This window comes from Macrotis lagotis, chromosome 2 (assembly GCF_037893015.1).
Source record: "Macrotis lagotis isolate mMagLag1 chromosome 2, bilby.v1.9.chrom.fasta, whole genome shotgun sequence".
Classification (NCBI taxonomy): domain Eukaryota; kingdom Metazoa; phylum Chordata; class Mammalia; order Peramelemorphia; family Peramelidae; genus Macrotis; species Macrotis lagotis.
In genome coordinates, this window is record NC_133659.1 from 326743183 (window position 1) to 326760194 (window position 17012).

At 38.6% G+C, this 17012-nt stretch overlaps 1 protein-coding gene across 2 annotated transcripts in view; it reads right to left on the reverse strand.

Annotated features, from left to right (window-relative positions):
• LOC141515328 (xylosyl- and glucuronyltransferase LARGE1-like) overlaps window positions 1–17012 on the reverse strand; it is a 313686-nt gene that overhangs the window by 216669 nt on the left and 80005 nt on the right. Inside the window, exon 1 of one of the 2 annotated variants that reach the window (XM_074226786.1) lies at window positions 13199–14255. The exons of the other annotated variant lie outside the window; for it this stretch is intronic. The gene's annotated coding sequence lies outside the window, so the exon portion shown is untranslated. Of the gene's footprint in view, window positions 1–13198; window positions 14256–17012 lie in introns of those variants that run through there. 2 annotated transcript variants of the gene reach the window in all.

Consider the following 17012-nt stretch of genomic DNA (forward strand, 5'->3'; position numbering starts at 1 on the left):
TAACATTTGTCACTTTAAAAAAGTGTTTAAGGACCAAATTCAAATGGTTTTGCTCTTCCAAGTCACAATCTGTGAATGTATTCCCCTCCTCACCTGTCCCCTTAGAGTAACTATCTCCCTTTAAAGGCAAATGAGATAATATTTGTTAAGCACAAGCCTGACCCAGAGAAGGCTCTTAACTTCTATCTCAAACCTTTCCTGACTTCTTGAGCTGCCGGAGCCTCCCTCCACATAACTGGTATTCATATTATGGACATACGGACACAAACAAATTCATGTGAATTGCTTTGTATGTATGTGTATTATATGCATATATATATATATATGCATAACTACATTCAAGTGCATGTTTACTTATCATCTGCAAAACACACCCATATATATATATATATATATATATATATATATAAATATTTTTATATTATATAGGTAAGTGACTCAGGGTACAAAGAAGGTATGCAGTATATAGCAGGATGATTCATTTCCCCCAATTCAATCCATTCTCAGGGACTTACTGTGTGATGATGGGCAAGTCACTTCACTCTCTTTGCCATAGTCCATTGGAGAAGGAAATGGAAAACCACTCTGGTGTCTTTATCAAGAAAATCCCATAGGCATTATGATCCATGAGGTCATGAGAAACGTCAGACCTGATGAACTGACTGAACAAACAACAAGGTCTTCTGAGATCCAAGACCCTGGAAACTTCCATTGTCCCCCAAGTCCTGAGCAGTTTTCTTTTCTAAATGGAATTTCTTCCTCGACCATGGAATGCTTGCTTTGAAAGAATGTGAGCAGGGGAGCAATGGAATGCAATGGAAGAGTTGGGGAAGATGGTTTACCTTCACTTTGCAATAGGCGGTACTATCTTGTTTCTTGTTCCCTCCACCTCTTCCTCCATTTATCCCTTCCCATTGAGAGAGAAAAAAGGTCAGTGAACACAGAAGCAGACTTCGTATTCTCCCAAGAATGCTGAATTAGAGAGGAAGCTGACAGTTTGCAAGAGATAACAGGGAACTCATTTTCTCTCTGTTAACTCAAGTGGCTAAGATCTGATACAGAGAAGGGTTGGAGGACTAATTTTCTTTATTAGTAGTCACATAGGAAATCTCACCCAAAAAATATGGGCATCATTTTTTAAATTTTACTTTTAACCCAAGCATTATTAGTATTACTATTAAAGGATCATAACAGCCTAGAGTTAGAACCAGAAGGATCATTAGAATTCACTAAGTTCAGTCCCATTCTTTTGCAGATGAGGAAACTGAGGCACAGGGAGGCTAAGTGACTTGCCACGGTCACAAAGTTTTCATGTTATCCAACATGGAATTTGAACCCAGTTCTTCTTAAATCCAAGTCCATGACTTTGCATGCTTGTTGAAATGTCCCATTTGGGGGCCTCCCTTTTAACTTAGATCCACATAGCAATGATGGAGAAGTATAGGAAAGAGTGTCTGTTGCTATTATTATATTTTTATTTTTAATATTGACTCCATAAATGTGCCCCAGCAGGGAGAAGGCAAAAAATAACCAATGTCATTTATCTAAAGGTCTGATCCTCAATTAAGATACCTGGGCTGCTGCGGCTAAGCTTAATGATGATGTTTGTCCTTCACCCTCAAAGAAGACCATGACATCAGGGAGGTGATGCCTAGACAAGCACATGAATTGGATTGGAGTGAGGGTAGACTGTGCTAGGTCACTAACCTCAAGTTCTGCACTGGGTCCAGTGGCCAGATATGGATCAGGCTGACTGGAGATAACACTGGATGCAGGGCAATCAAGGTGAAGTGACTTGCCCAAGGTCACACAGCTAGTAAGTGGCAAGAGTCTGAGGTTGGATTCAAACTCCCATCCTCTTGATTCCAAATCAGTGCTCTAACCATTGGGCAACCTAGCTGCCCTTGCTGCTAAGCTTATAAATAAACCAAAAGAGCTACCAAAATTCATTTTGCCAAAGGCAAATTCCCCTCAGAATGCTCTGTCATGAGCATGCCTTGATCTTCTTGGAAGAAGAAGGTGGTGAACTACAGGAGCAGAATGAGGCATGCATTGCCAAACATAATCAATATTTTGTTTTTTGAGTTTACCCATGGTTCTTTGTTACAATGGATGTTTCTATTGGAGAAGTGAGGCAGTCATTGAAAGGTGAAAGCAATGTTAAAAGGGCACTGATTTCACAATGAGTTTTAAGAAATAAGACCTTGATATTGTTTCCTCCCTAGAACACCATCATGATCAAGACCTATTAGGCTTTATAGAGTGATGGAATCAGGAAATCACAGTTATTTAGCAGCTCAGATTTCCCCTGGACCAACCCTAAGAAATAACAGCAGAAAGAATATTTGATTTGAATCTGAAGGTTTAGATTCAAATCCCGGCTTTGTCCATTGTTTTGTCCTCTTTTTCAGTTGCATGGTTCCCAAATTTAAAATAAAAAGCTGGACCACATAATCTCCTCTAAATCGATCAACGTAAGACAAAATCAGGACTCCCTTCCATTGCATCTCCTCAGCGGTGGCTCAACAAAAGGGCTAGGCTGGAGGTAGTTAGGTGGCCCAGTAGATTGAGTAACAGGGACCTGAGTTCAAATCCAGCCTCAGGCAGTTAATAATTACTTAGCTGTATGACCTTGGGCAAGTCACTGAACTCCATTGCCTTGCAAAATGAAAAATAAAAAAAATTGTATATTTTTAAAAAACTAAAGGGCTAGGTGACATAGTGAATAGACCACTACTCTTAGAGTCAGGAGGCCAGAAGTTTGAATTCATTCTCAGACATTTACTAGCTGTGTGATCTTGGACAAGTCACTTAACCCTGGTTGCCTCATATCCAGGGCCATCTTCTATTATATTGATCCATATCTGGCCACTGGACCCAGATCACTGGAGGAAAAAGTGAGACTGGTGACATAGCACAGCCTCCCCTCACTGAAATCCAATTCACTTGCTTGTCATGACATCACCTCCCTCCATGGTCTTCTTCAAGAATGAAAGACAAACATTATAATTATGATATGTGCAGGTAAATAAGCATGAGTATGTACCTACAAAATACTTAGAAGTTTCATTTGCTTTACTAACATTTTTTTCCATCACTTTCTTAAGTCGAGACAATCCACAAAACAATAAATCAATCCCTAATTTGTAGCTTTTGCTTTCTTACAAGGTGTGAATCTCATACTGAAATTTAAGAATCAAGGAGAGCCTCTATGAGCTGATTCTAGCACCTGACTGCTCCTAGGATTCTGCAATCAATCAGCTTTTACCATAAGATGACCAAGGATGAGGAATTAACCACACTCCCCCATCCAAGGTATTTTTGGATAATTCTAATTGTTTGAGTAATTTTCTCTTGTATTTGGATGAAATTTGTTATCAAAAGTGGTAATTGCCACAAGCCTGGTTGAAAAGAGTAATCCCTTTTCCTAGGTGACAAGATACAATGCTCTTATATTTAAAAAGAAAATAGACCCAACCACATAAATATACCCATTTATATAATAAGAAAAGTAGCCGGTTGATACTTTCTACTTAGAATGACTTTTAAGCTTCCACTCAACTTTAAGGTTGTAAAATCAAATGCGCAAACAAAAAAGCTGTCATCCATTCAGTACCTTAAAGTTTAGTTGTGATGTGCATTTCAAGCATTATCTCATGAGTCTTTGATCAAAGTCTGTAACATAGGTCTTATTTTATTATACAGATGAGAAAAAAAAATGAGGTTCAAAGGGCCAAATGAGGATTGGTCCAAGCTTCCAGATTAACAATCTGAGGTGGGATTTATTTGAGCCTAGCTCTTCTGACATCATGGTCAGTGTTCTACCTGCTGCACCAGGGATCCCCATTTATTATTTTGAAAATACTTCAGGGCTTGGTGAAATAGGTTCATGAGATTGACAGATAGATAGAGAGGTAGAGGATAGAGCTAAGAGAAATATTTAGAGACAAAGAGAAAAAATATATCTATATCAATATATGTTTATGGATGTATATATTGATATATGTATGCCTTAAGCACAAATAATTGGAGATTGTTAAAAGTGGTATATTAAAATACCCTGGGGTTCGCAATATATTGTTTGTTGTAATTGAAATCGAAAGGGGTTCATCAAACCAAAATGGGAACCACTGCAAAATTCTAAGTTCAAACACACCACTAAAATTTAAGAGTTGCCTCCCTGTTATATGTGCCAATGGAGGTGAACAATTGAAAAAGAAAAAAAAAATTAGGCAGACAGATTCTTTTGAAGAGGTCCTGAGCAGCAGAGGGATAGGACAGGGCAGCAGTCACTAGTCTGAAGAAGTTCTCAATCCTGAAGCCAAATGAGGTCAAAAATCATTTGTTTAAGCAAGAGGTCACAAGGTATGAAGGGCCAATGAACACAAATGGAAATGTCAAGGGTAAACTCAAGGTCACATTATGGGGTGCCAGCCAAAACCAAGGGGAATGTATCAGAGATGCACAATTCAGTCGGGGTCAGTCTCTGATGGCAAAGACTAGACTGATGATTGTGGAAACCAAGTAGAAAAAACAGGAATCCAACTGAAAATCCAGGGGGAGGGGAAAGAACACAGAAAAGAACCAATAAGGAGAAGGGAGATAGGGTCCAGAATGCAAGATGGAATGATGGGTCTTTAAACAATTCAGTCCAGAAGTTTTGATGTGGCTCACTTGTTCTGTTTAATTGCTTCCCTGTGGCCTCTAGGATAAAACAGAAACATTTCTATTTGGTATTGGAAAGTTCTTTGTCAAAGAAAGGAAGTTATATGTATCTGCATACATATGTGATGACATAATGAACAATTGCCTCTAAAGGGGAAAATCCATGAATATGTATGGACACACTGTGTGTGTGTGTGTGTGTGTATGTACACGGTCACATACATATATTTATATTCTTGATACTAGAAAATGGGGATACCATAAAAGTCATGTGGAGAGGGAAGCAATAAAAAGCCATAGCCATTTCTTCCATGACTACTCCATGGCCACACCTATTTCAGTGACTCCCTCTCCATCACAATTTCATGGTGTTCTGATTTCTTAGCATCATTAGAAGAAAATGCAGAGTAGATACTGGGGTGAGAAGAGAACGTAAGAGTGTTTTTCTAACCCTGGCAGCTCCCCAGGGATGCTGGGGGGCAACCCTAGGAGATGCCAACGAAATCTGGTAGCAGTTAAGGAATCAGAGAAGGGAGTCCACTTAATTCAGCATCTTCCTGAAGAGGAAGGCTTTCCACATCTGAAATAAGTTGTCAGCTAGCCTCTCATTGAAGAGGTCCACTGAAGAGCCATTTTAATGTTGTCTTCTCAGCACTCATAAGATAGCAGACAGTGATTGGTTCTGAAGCAGACTACCTCCACTATGGGACAATATGAATTGCCAGGAAATTGTTTCTATACTTTGAACCTAAATATAATTCAGCATATGTTGGTGTTTAATAAATGCATGTTTAGTGATTGACTAAAGCAATTTCCTACAATCACCACACTAGTATTATTGCCACTTCCTTATAGGACCAACCAGATCCTTCTTTCCCATGATAGACTTTCAAAATATTTAAAAGCAGCTGTAGCTGTAATATCCTCCCTCAAACCTTTCTTTCCCAGGTTAAATATCTCCAGTTTTATCAATGGATAATTATATGGTAAGTAGATGGCAAAGTGATGCTTCACCATCCAAGTTACAGTCTAGCTTGTCAATGTTCTTAAATGTGGTGCCCTCTATTTGACATGTTATTCCAGATGGCAAAGTACAAGAGAATTACTACCCTTATCAATGTCTCTGTCTCTGTGTCTGTCTCTATCTCTCTCCCTCCCTCCCCTTCCCTCCTTTTTTTTCTCTCTCCTTCTTTCTTTTTCCTTTGCTTCATTCTCCTTTTCTTTCCATCTTTTTTCTTTGTCTATCACTTTTTTCTCTTAGCCTTCCCTTCCTTTTTTCCCTCCCTTCCTTCTCTCTTTATTTCCTGCTAGCTTTTGTCTTTCTAGTACTATGCAGAAGTTTAACAAATATACATCAAATTGACTCAAGAAAACTTCCTTTCTCCATTGGAATGAATGTCCTCAATTCTGTATATAAGGGACCAAAACTACCCCACCCTCCCCCATCAACCTTACTTTATACCCATATAAACATGTATACACACACACACACACACACAAACACACACTTCTTTCAAAGGAGGACTAGTTACAATTTCACTGTATCTTATATTTAAGAAATTTAAAACCAACAAATTGTTCTCAACAATCAGATGCACTGATAAGGTCTTAATGTTCCCCTTCAATTTTGCCCAAGTACAAAGCAAATATACTGATACCCTAACACTATTCACTGAAAAAGCCAATTTCCAACACATTTTTTATAGTACAGGGATGGGGGAAAATCTGCAACAGTCATTTAACCACAGGGAGAGCTGGGTTTCTCTATTTCTTGATGCCAAAGATTGGAAATGTTTGTATTTTAATAGCCTCCGAAGGAGCCCATCCAGAAGCTTCTATACTACACAGGGAAGGAGATTCAATGGAAGGAAGGCCATAAAAATAGATTATGTACTCCCTATGTGCAGAGACAGAAAGATGGAGACAAGGAGGGAGAGAGAGAACGAGAGAGAGAGAGAGAGACAGAGAGAGACAGAGAGAGAGAGAGAGACAGAGAGACCAAGAGACAGAGAAAAACAGAAAGAAATAGAGAGACAGAGAGAGACAGAGACAGAAAGGAAGGGTGGAGAGGGAGAGGAAGGATTTAGTTACTTATGTAAAGCATTTTGCAAATCTTGAAGTTTGATATAAATGTTAATTTAGATAGCTAGGTGGCACAATGGATAAAGTGCAGGGTCTGGAGTCAGGAAGGTTCATCTTCATGAATTCAAATCTAGCTTCAGACACTTACTATGTGGCCCTGGGCAAATCATTTCACTTTCTGCCTCAGTTTTTTCCATCTGTAAAATGAGCTGGAGAAGGAAATGGCAAACCACTCCAGTGGAACACTGAAATTGGGAACAATAAGATCTGAGCTGGAATCCTGTCTCAGATATTCAATGGCTGTTGACTCCAGAAATCAATGAAATCAACCTCAATTTCCTAATCTGTAAAATAAAGATAATAATAGAACACCATAATTATGAGGAACAATAATTGGTCTGGGAAAATTTACAGAAAAGTGGGAGGTAGGGAGAAAAATTTAGGAACTTCTGACCGAGTTAATTAGGCAAGACACAAAGACGTGGTTTAAATGTACACACATATGTCTACACTATACGTGAGGTGGCTTAAAAGTCTTCATTCCTTTTTAAATTTGAATAGTTATCCTTTTACAATCAATTATTAATAATGTCATCCAGAAAAAGAGACATTCAACAAGGGGACACATTGTAAAGCAGAGGCCTCAAACTCACACCTGTAAAATTATGGACCTTTAGTTATAAAAATCTAGAGTCCCTAATGCTCCCACTGAGTCCTCTGGACACTCAACTCTCTATTAGATTAATAGAAGATCACTGAATTTTAGTTAGAAGGATTTTGGGGGACCAGCTAGTTCAATCCATCTCCCTTAAAGACAGGCCCACTACCACAGACATAAGTTTGTCAAGTCCTTCCCTGAAGATGTCTAAGGAGGAGGGGACACATTTCTCAGGGCTTCCCAGTCCATTTTTGGACCAGCTTCAGAGGAATTCACTCCTGATAGGAAATCTAAACACTTTCCAAGTTTTACCCACAGACCTCCTTATATTTGAAGCCAAAAATCAAATGAACCTGAGCCTTCTTATCCCCAGGCAACTGACCTGGATTAGACTCTGCTGTTTTATGTTTTGTTTCTATGTGGTCTTGGCCTGAGCTTCTGACTCTGAAGACCTTGACTTCTTTTTTAGGTTTATCCAGATCTGGGATCCTTGTGAACTCCATGATAACAGTCCTTACTGAATCCTGGGAAATGTTTTCCTCAATACCTGGAGGTTTCTGAGCTCCATTTCCATGGTACATGGTAAGGAAGTCCCAAATATCTACCTCAGACTGCCATCCTCCATCTGATGAGAACAAAATCTTATTATATTCCAAATAATGTAGCTTTGGTAGAAAGGAAGCATGTCACAGTAGACTGAGGGTTGATTTTGGAACATGAACAACCTGGGTTCAAATCTTACCTTTTTTCTATACAGTCTCTAACCATATTTAAAGGTGTTTAGGATACCTCTTTATATATATTCTAGTTTATATTTTTATGTAAGTTGCTAATGATTTGTCCAACCTGTATTAGTTGGGGAACTTTCGAACTAGAGTTCCTAAGACAGACCAAACAGACTCATTAGGCCATGGAGCTATTTCTTGAAGGAACTTCCAAGTTCATCCAGTCCAAACCTTTCACTTTATAGATGAATCAACTGAGACTCAAAGAAGTGACTTATCCAAAGTTTAAAAAAAAAAGGTAAGTTCAAGGAGTAAGAACCTCTGATGCCAGAGACAGCCTTTTCCCTATATCATATGGCATAGTTCTATATTAATTTGGAAACTAAAATATTATTATTCTGTATGACTGAGAAACACAGAACAACACATTTAAGGTTAACTACAAGCTTCCTGTTGAAGATTACTCAAAGGGCAACAGAGATACATGGCGAATATAGTCTGTATTATATTAACAATGAAATCTGCAAGAGAAATTATATTAAATATTTGCAAATACGTATACATACATACATATGATCTTATAGATAACATTAGAAAGACTGAGTGCTCCATTGTTAGCCATGCAATGCATAGCTTTTCTCAAAGATAAAGGATGGATTCCTTGTGGGAGAAGTATAACACAAACACAACTTGGTGATAAAGAGTCAAGTGTTTGAAGAGTCTCAGAGGTCAGGTCTGGGAAAAGGCACGGCTCACCTTTTAATTAAAAGATAACTCAAAAAGGGGTGAAGAAATTGGAGTAACAGGAACCTAGGACATAATCATATATATTGACTGCCAATGCCCAAGTGACATCACAGAGAGATGGCATAAATGGCAAAAGTTGGCAGTTGTTCAGCAAGAATGGAGAGAATACTTGATTTTGAACCTGAGGCACCGAGGTACAAAATTCCACACCACTGGTACTTTCTTGGGGTAGGATCTTAGACAAATGTCTTCTTTTCACTGTGAATTCGTTCTCTAAGGGATGAAATGAAGAAGCTGGAATAGATGTTCTCCAAGATCCCTTCTAATTTTAGAATTTAAGATCAACCTCATCACATGGATGAGAGAAAGTAAAGAAGTTGATTAGAGGCAAGATCAGAAGAGCAAACCAAGGATGTATGAAGTCCAAAATGACTTGGAAAATGGAAAAAAAGTTATCATATCACATCACATGTCTTGGTATGATATCAATTTAAAAAGTAGCAAAGCAATCATTGGGCATATTCCCACCTGTCTCCCAAAGTTTCCAACTTGCCAGGATTCAGAGGAATTGAACCTTGCACCATCAAACTGAACATTTCGGGTAGATTTTGTTCTTCTCTCTGCTATAGCTTGCAGCATAATTAGCTTTCAGGCTTACTCTGCCTACATCTTTTATTTTTTCCTCTCAAAGAGCATACTTGAATATTTCCCAGGTTTGCAGCGCTGCTACTGACTAGTCATGTGAAGTGAAGACAATCCTTCACCTCTCTGAGGTTCAGTAGTATTTGTTAAATGTCAAGAATATGGTTATGCTTCCTCCATGAGGGTCATAATCAAGATCAATCAATACACAAAAATGTCAGATCCACCTACTAAAGGCCAAGTAATGTGCTGGGTCCTAACCAGCAAGTAGCTTGTAAATTGAGCACCAACAATGATAATAATGTGGTATAATGGACAAAATGCAGGACTTGGAAACAAGGTCCTGGGTTCAAATCCTACTTCTATCACTTATTAGCTTTGTGGTCCTACACAAAACCCTTTACCTCTCTCAGCTTCTATTTCCTCAACTGTAAAGTGGGATAATACTAATACTTATCTCACAGAGTTGTTATGAGGTTCAGATGAGGTATGTTTTGCAAATTGTAATATGCTATAAAAAATTCTAATTGATGATGATGGTGGTAATGATAGTGATGATGAAGATGAACCTTGATGATGAGGAGGAGGAGGAAGAGGAGGAGCAGCATCGTTTCCTCCTCACCTTCACTGTCCTCTCCCCACCCAGTTTCTGCAATGCATCTCTGCCTTTCTTTGCTCCCCATCTGGTCATTCTTGCATGTTCACGCCCATGATGATTCTCGAGTTTTGCAGTCTCAATCAAAAACACAATATTCTTGCTTGGTATTAAGTGAGACAAAACTAAAAATAGGACTCTGGGTTTCCATAGATATCTGATGGCTTTAGTACCAAATTTGCTCAGCTTCTAAATGAAAAAAAGATTTCTCCCCCTGTGTCTGACTGCAAAACAAGTGGGGTCTGTCAAGTCAAGCTGTCTCCACAGCTCACGGTGAAAAGCCTAATGGACTACCAAGCCCTGTCATCAGAACTTTCATGGCCTCTTAGGAGGGGAAAAATAGAGTCTGCTCTGTTCTGCATGGACGATCTGGACGTGAACCCAGAAGACTTTATCCTCAGTGGACACAAAGGCTAAAAATGCAAAGTAAGAACATAGACTACGAAAACCACAGATCATCCAGTCTGACCTTTCTTTATACAAAGAGAAATCCTCTCTATGATATCTCTGTGACTACACAACCACAGGGATGGGGAACTCACTACTTCCTAAAGCAGCCCCCTTCTCCTTATAGGCAGCTCCACATAGCACTGTTTTTTTCATAGATTGACCCACCATTTACCTATAATTTTTTTTTAGATTTTTGCAAGGCAATGGAGTTAAGTGGCTTGCCCAAGGCCACACAGCTAGGTAATTATTAAGTGTCTGAGACCAGATTTGAACCCAAGTACTCCTGACTCCAGGGCCGGTGCTCTATCCACTGCACCACCTAGCTGCCCCCATCTACCTATAATTCTTAACCACTGCTTTCAGTCAAGCCCTGTGGGGCCAAACAGAATAAGTTAAAACACTTCATATATAACAAATCTTCAAATAAGTGAAGATGCTCTCTCCCAAAATGCCCTATCTCATCCCCTTTAAATTTCTTTTTTTCTGGGCTATACTTCCTTAGTTCTTTTCATTGATTATCACATGGCAATACAGCCTGGGTGGGGTGAGAGGATGAGCCAGCCTTTCCCGGAGAAACCATCAGGCAAAGCAGGTGGCTGGAGCAATGATTTTTCCCATTTAATCCCAAGCTCACTATTTTATTCTGGCATTGTTTCCTAGTTTAACAATGTCCTTCCATGATCTTTTGTTTCATTTTATTTTTATAACTCATTCTCTAAACCAAAAGAAGAACCCTCTCGTGTCCATCATCCATTGGACAGCTCATGTGTCTATTTACAAAGTTAAAAGATAGACAACAAAGTAAGTGAGAAAACTTAGGGTGCTATTAAAATGGCAACTACCTAAAAATGATAAGAAAGTTTCTGATGAACATAATATAAAAGAATTATAACAGCGACTTTCCCCAGGACCATTTCTATTGGAATTCCATTTTAAAAGAGGAAAAGAATGAGATCATAACATATTATAATAATAAATATGACTAATGAAAATAATACTATTAATAATAGTTTACATATATAGAGAGAGCACTATGAGGTCTGAAAAGGGCTTTACATGTCATCTTTTTAATTCTCACAACAAACCCTTGAGGATAGTGTTACTTATAGTCCTTTTGAAAAATTCTTTTAGGCACTAATTTTACAGACAATAAAACTGAATCTGAAAGGAAATGAATAATAACAGCAATAATAAATAATCTGCCAAACATTAAATATAAAATTACAGTGGGTCCATGATATTCTCAGATTCTCCCTTTTTTTTTATGAAGTGAGATGAAAAGAACACTACCCACATGCCTGAATTCAGATAATGAGATACTAGCTGAATTGAGAACACAGTCTACACTGGCACTTTATCTATGAAGCCTCCTGGGCAAGAAAAGTCCAAAGAGAAGAGGTCTAATACAAAGAGATTCAACCTGTGACTGGCATGGATGAAGAAACATTCTCCACTCATGCAGGTAACTATCTCCTTGAAGTTTAGAGTCAGAGAGTTGCTAAGCTTTAGAGAGTCTCTCAGCTCCAAATATCATCATAGCTTCTGAAGGTGGTTAACACTATGTCAGTTGGACTTCTTTCAAGGAACCCCATTCTTTTCTATTGTTCCAACAAAGAAGGGATCTAGAATACAAAAGAAAAAGGAAGGACAGAAGAGAATGGATAAAAGAAAGTCTATGTTCACAGGAGCCCAAAAACTCAGAGTTGGAGGGTTCAAATAGTTTAACTTAAAGCAGATCAGTCAATAAACAGTTATTAATTGCTAAGCTCCATCTATAGAAAGGTGAAAGACAGTCTACTCTCAGAAAACTCACAGACTATGGATGGGTGGGAACATGTGAACAACTAGAGATGAACAAGATATAGTGAGGGTAAATAGGAGATAATCAACAGAATAAGGCTATTGGAAAGAATCCCCAACTTTTATCTTATCCAGGCAGGTCATTCCATCTAGTGACAATTCTGGTAATTAGAAAACCTCATAGGATCACTGATTTAGAGTTATAAAGGATCTTAGAGGCCAATGAGTCCAAGTCCCACACTAAATAAATGAAGATGCCAAAACCCAGAAAGGTCAAATAACTTTCTAAGGATCATAGAGATAGAAAGTGTTTATGGGAAACTTACATCTCAGCACCTTCTGATGGCAAGTCCAGCACTCTATCCAGAGCACATTTCAAATTTCAGAATACCAGTTGCAGCATCTCTGTACTAACCATCATGCATGGAGGGCAAGAGAATGAAGAAGAAATCACCACTTTCAGAAGTAATCTCTTTCACTGTGACAATGCTTACAATTAGGTTGTATTCTACTAGAATACAAACTGGTCATTAGGCAGGCACCCAATCCAAGCATGTATGAAGAGCCTACTAAGTGCTAGGCTTTGAGCTAGGTGATAGAACAGAACAAAAACAAAACAACATTATATGAGATGAATACATTTTTTCCAGGTTACTAAAAAAACAAAACCAGACCAAAAAATGGATAGCCATGATACTGACCAAACTGGAAAAAACTAAACTGAATGTGTTAATAACTAACTCATTATATTGGGGGGGTAGGAATCCCACTGACCTCTGAATCCAGTCAAGTCTTAGCATCAGCAGGGATGAATCTCTTGCTGAGACAGAACACAGACAGTCACTCCCACACTGCCAACTGTTTCCTAACTTAAGGAGCTCTAGAAAATGTGCCCCATTATAGCACACCGTCCAACTCCTAAAATGGTCTTAGTCTTGGCTTCTTATTTATACTCTACCCACAAAAAGTCTCTGGATGCACATGAGCCTTTCTTTTTTTAACCCAATGCTATCAGCAGCAGTGGCAACAGGAAAGAGCCCAACTCACTGCCAGGGTTGAGGAGGCTCAGGGTTTATTTGTGGAGGGCATTCCCGACATCCAAGAGAGATCTCCTAGCACGTAACTCAAGGGAAAGGTATTCATCACAAAGAGAGATGGGGTAGAGGGAAGGAGATGATTTGAAACCTTCATGAGAATGTCGGGGAAGAGGACAATAAAAAAAATTTGTTGGTTAGATGGGTCAAATATATTACAAAATAACCCTTTCACTGAAACCTCATGATGGCTCTTACTGATGGCAAACCCATCTCCCATTCCCACAGTCTTTCACTCAACACGTTCTACCCAAGATAAGACAGCAGCCTCCTGAAACAGGTAATCAGGTTCTTTCTATTCATCATCTAAAATAAAACTAGAATAGAGTAGGACCTTCATAAATATTTGATTAATTATATCTAGTATGTATTAGGCATTTAATAAATGCTTACTGATATTCTGGCCATGAGTTCAGTAACATCATTTCACCTCTCCTAGCGCTCAGGTTTGCTGAGGGAGTTGGTGTAAAATGATCTCCAAGGGCACTTTCAATCAATTTCTTAAAATGTCCATTAATGGGATAGGTGTTGTGTTCTGAGGGACAAACATCTCCCTTCGTTTCTCCTGTATAACCTCTCATTGCATCTTCTCTGTTCTATTTTCTTCCTGTTTCCAAATCTTCTCTGTCTTTTCCTCCTCTTCCTCTCTCTTCAACTGCCTCCTCCCATCATTTGCTCCTATAATATGTACCATTTTTGCCTCTAAGAGTTGAATTCTATTATAAGTGCAATTCCGTTTTTCCCTTTTTTCCCCCTTCTCCCTTCCCCTCCCCTCCCCTCCCCTCCCCTCTCTCCCACACCCACATTGAAATAAAGAATTTCATATATCTATATATCTAAATATAAGTTCTATCCTATTCTTATTTTTCTTATTCAAAAATCTAGAGATATAAAAAGCCTTCATTTACAGTTGAAGAAACTGAGACCTAGAGATTAGGCCTTACTTAGAATCACAGCTCGAGAAAGGGAAGAAAGCTGAGGGGTCTCTTAGTAGAATCCCTTCATTTTACAAATGAATAAACTGAAGCCCAGCAATGCTAAGTCACTTTCCTGAACCCACATCAGAGATAATTGTCAAAGGAGTCTCCAGCCCTGCCCCTTCCATCAACCTCTGTCCTTTCTACAGATAGAGACTAAAGCTGTGATACAGTGTAAGGATATATAAGTAAGCAAATCCTTTAATCAATATAGGTTGGCACCTTGACCATAATTTATCATCTTAGATTCAGTCTTCCACAAAGAAAACAAAAAATCTTACTCATTTATGTATATGGTATACTTCCTGACAGACTATAAACCTTTTTTTGTAGGGGGCAATTGTGGTTAAATGGCTTGGCTAGGGTCATACAGCTAGCATGTGACTGAGGCTAGATTTGAACTCAGGTCCTCTTGAATTCAGGACCAGTGCTCTATCCATGGCACCACTTAGCTGTCTAAGACTGTAAATATTTTGAGGGCAGGGAATGTGATTTTTTTTCATTTTAGCACTTAACTCCCATGCCTATCAAACATTGGGTGCTTTTAAAATTAAAAGATTTAGAATTAGAAAGTTGGATAGCAGTCAACCAGCTCAACTTTAAAATTTTACAAATGAGGAAATTGAGGCTCAGAGACTATGATTTTTTTCCAAGTTCCTATATACGTATACATAAAGATAAAAAGCCAAAATTTGAATCCTGATCCTAATCTTTAAAAAGATAAAAGTCTGTAGAACTGCTTACATATAAGTGTGTCCTTTTAAAACAATATCCTTCAATTTGCTGGGTCTTTGTTTTTAACTGTTTTATCCTTCAAACAAAGCAAATGAATTGAATAGATTTCATGTACACACACACACACACACACACACACACACACACACACACACACACCCTACCTTAGGCAGTCCCCTCAAATAAATAAAAGATTTAAAAAATACGAAAACTAAATTGGGAAATTGATTCCTCACTTTGCATACAGCACTCAAAATAGTTTCTCTTTTGGTTCATTTAAGATAATGTGTTCATTTAATTTTGATAAATCAAATCATAACTTTTCAAATTTACTATTACTATCAAAGAAGTGAGTGCTCTAGTTTGATACTGAACAGTGAATTTGGAAACAGGGTATGGATTTAAATTCTGGTTTTGTTTTTCACTATCCATATGAACTTGGCCAAGTCACACTTCCCAAGGCCTCAGTTTCCTCCACTGCAAAATAAGAGTGACTGGACTAAGTGGTCAGAACGTCCCCTTACAACTCTAAACGATCTTATGAAGTAACAAACCAGAAAGACCCCACTCCCTAAGTCAGTACCATACAGAGGCAAAAGTCCCAAGACACAGGGTTAGAGGGCAGGTTAAGATTACCCTACAAGGTCATGGGATCAACCACAGAGAACTGCTTCGCAGTTGACCCCAAGTGAGGAAAAATGGCTTGATCAATGTCTCAAAGGGAGTGTTAGAGCAGCATCCTGGACCATCTAGTCCAACGTACTAGGAAATCCAGAAAGTGTAAATGCTTTGCCCAAGATTCCTAAGGTAGTAATGGAACCAGGGATCAGCCCAGTACATGCCACTGCCCCTTAGCCATACCCATATAAGAATCACCTGCTACCACATTCCCAACAAAAGATCACTCAGCCTCTGCTTGAATACTTCCAGTTAGTGGCTGACTCACTATCTCCCAAGCAGCCAAATCCACTTTTATATAATGAAAACTATTAGAAAAATTGTCCACAAATAAATATAAAATCCAGAGTTTAGCACAGTACCTCACACATAGAAAGATGTGATTTTTTAAAAAAGCTTAAAAATTTATCTTAAAATTTATTTTGATTAAAAATAAGAAGTAACATTTGGAAAGAACTGGCCTGAAGTATTCATTTGCAACTGAAGTTTCTTCACCCAAGGCGGTGACCACCCCCAAGCCCCATCTGTCCCTGTGGCCTAACTACAGAGAAACAGCTGAGACCTGTCAATCTGGCCTGGTGACCTGCGGGAGCCAGTAGTGATGCCAGAGAGAAGCCAGAGCTCTGTTGGAGAGCCCAAAATATACCGCCTTAGGACTGGCACTGAAATCGGAACAAGAGCTGAAGATGGTACTTATGGCTGGTGAGTTTACAAAATCAAATTACAAATCACAAATACAAAATCAAATAGCCCTTTAACAATGACTAAAAACCTCTTTTCCCTATGACAGTCCAGAAAGGCAGATAGTGAAAATAGTATTATTCCAATTTTACAAATGAGCAGATTGAGGTTGGACTGCCAACATGCTTAATCCAAGGTCCCATACTTAACAGGAGACAGTATGGTCCAATGAGAGTACGTGGTTGCTGGTGATGGGAGTATATGTAGATATGTGGGAGCTTGTATGTACAAATGTATGTAGGTGTATCTCACAGGTCCAATTCAATATATGTGTCTAGATAATGAAATGAAGATCAGGCCAAACTAATTCACACATGTGTGAATAGAAAACATGTATTATATATAAGATATATGTAAATATAT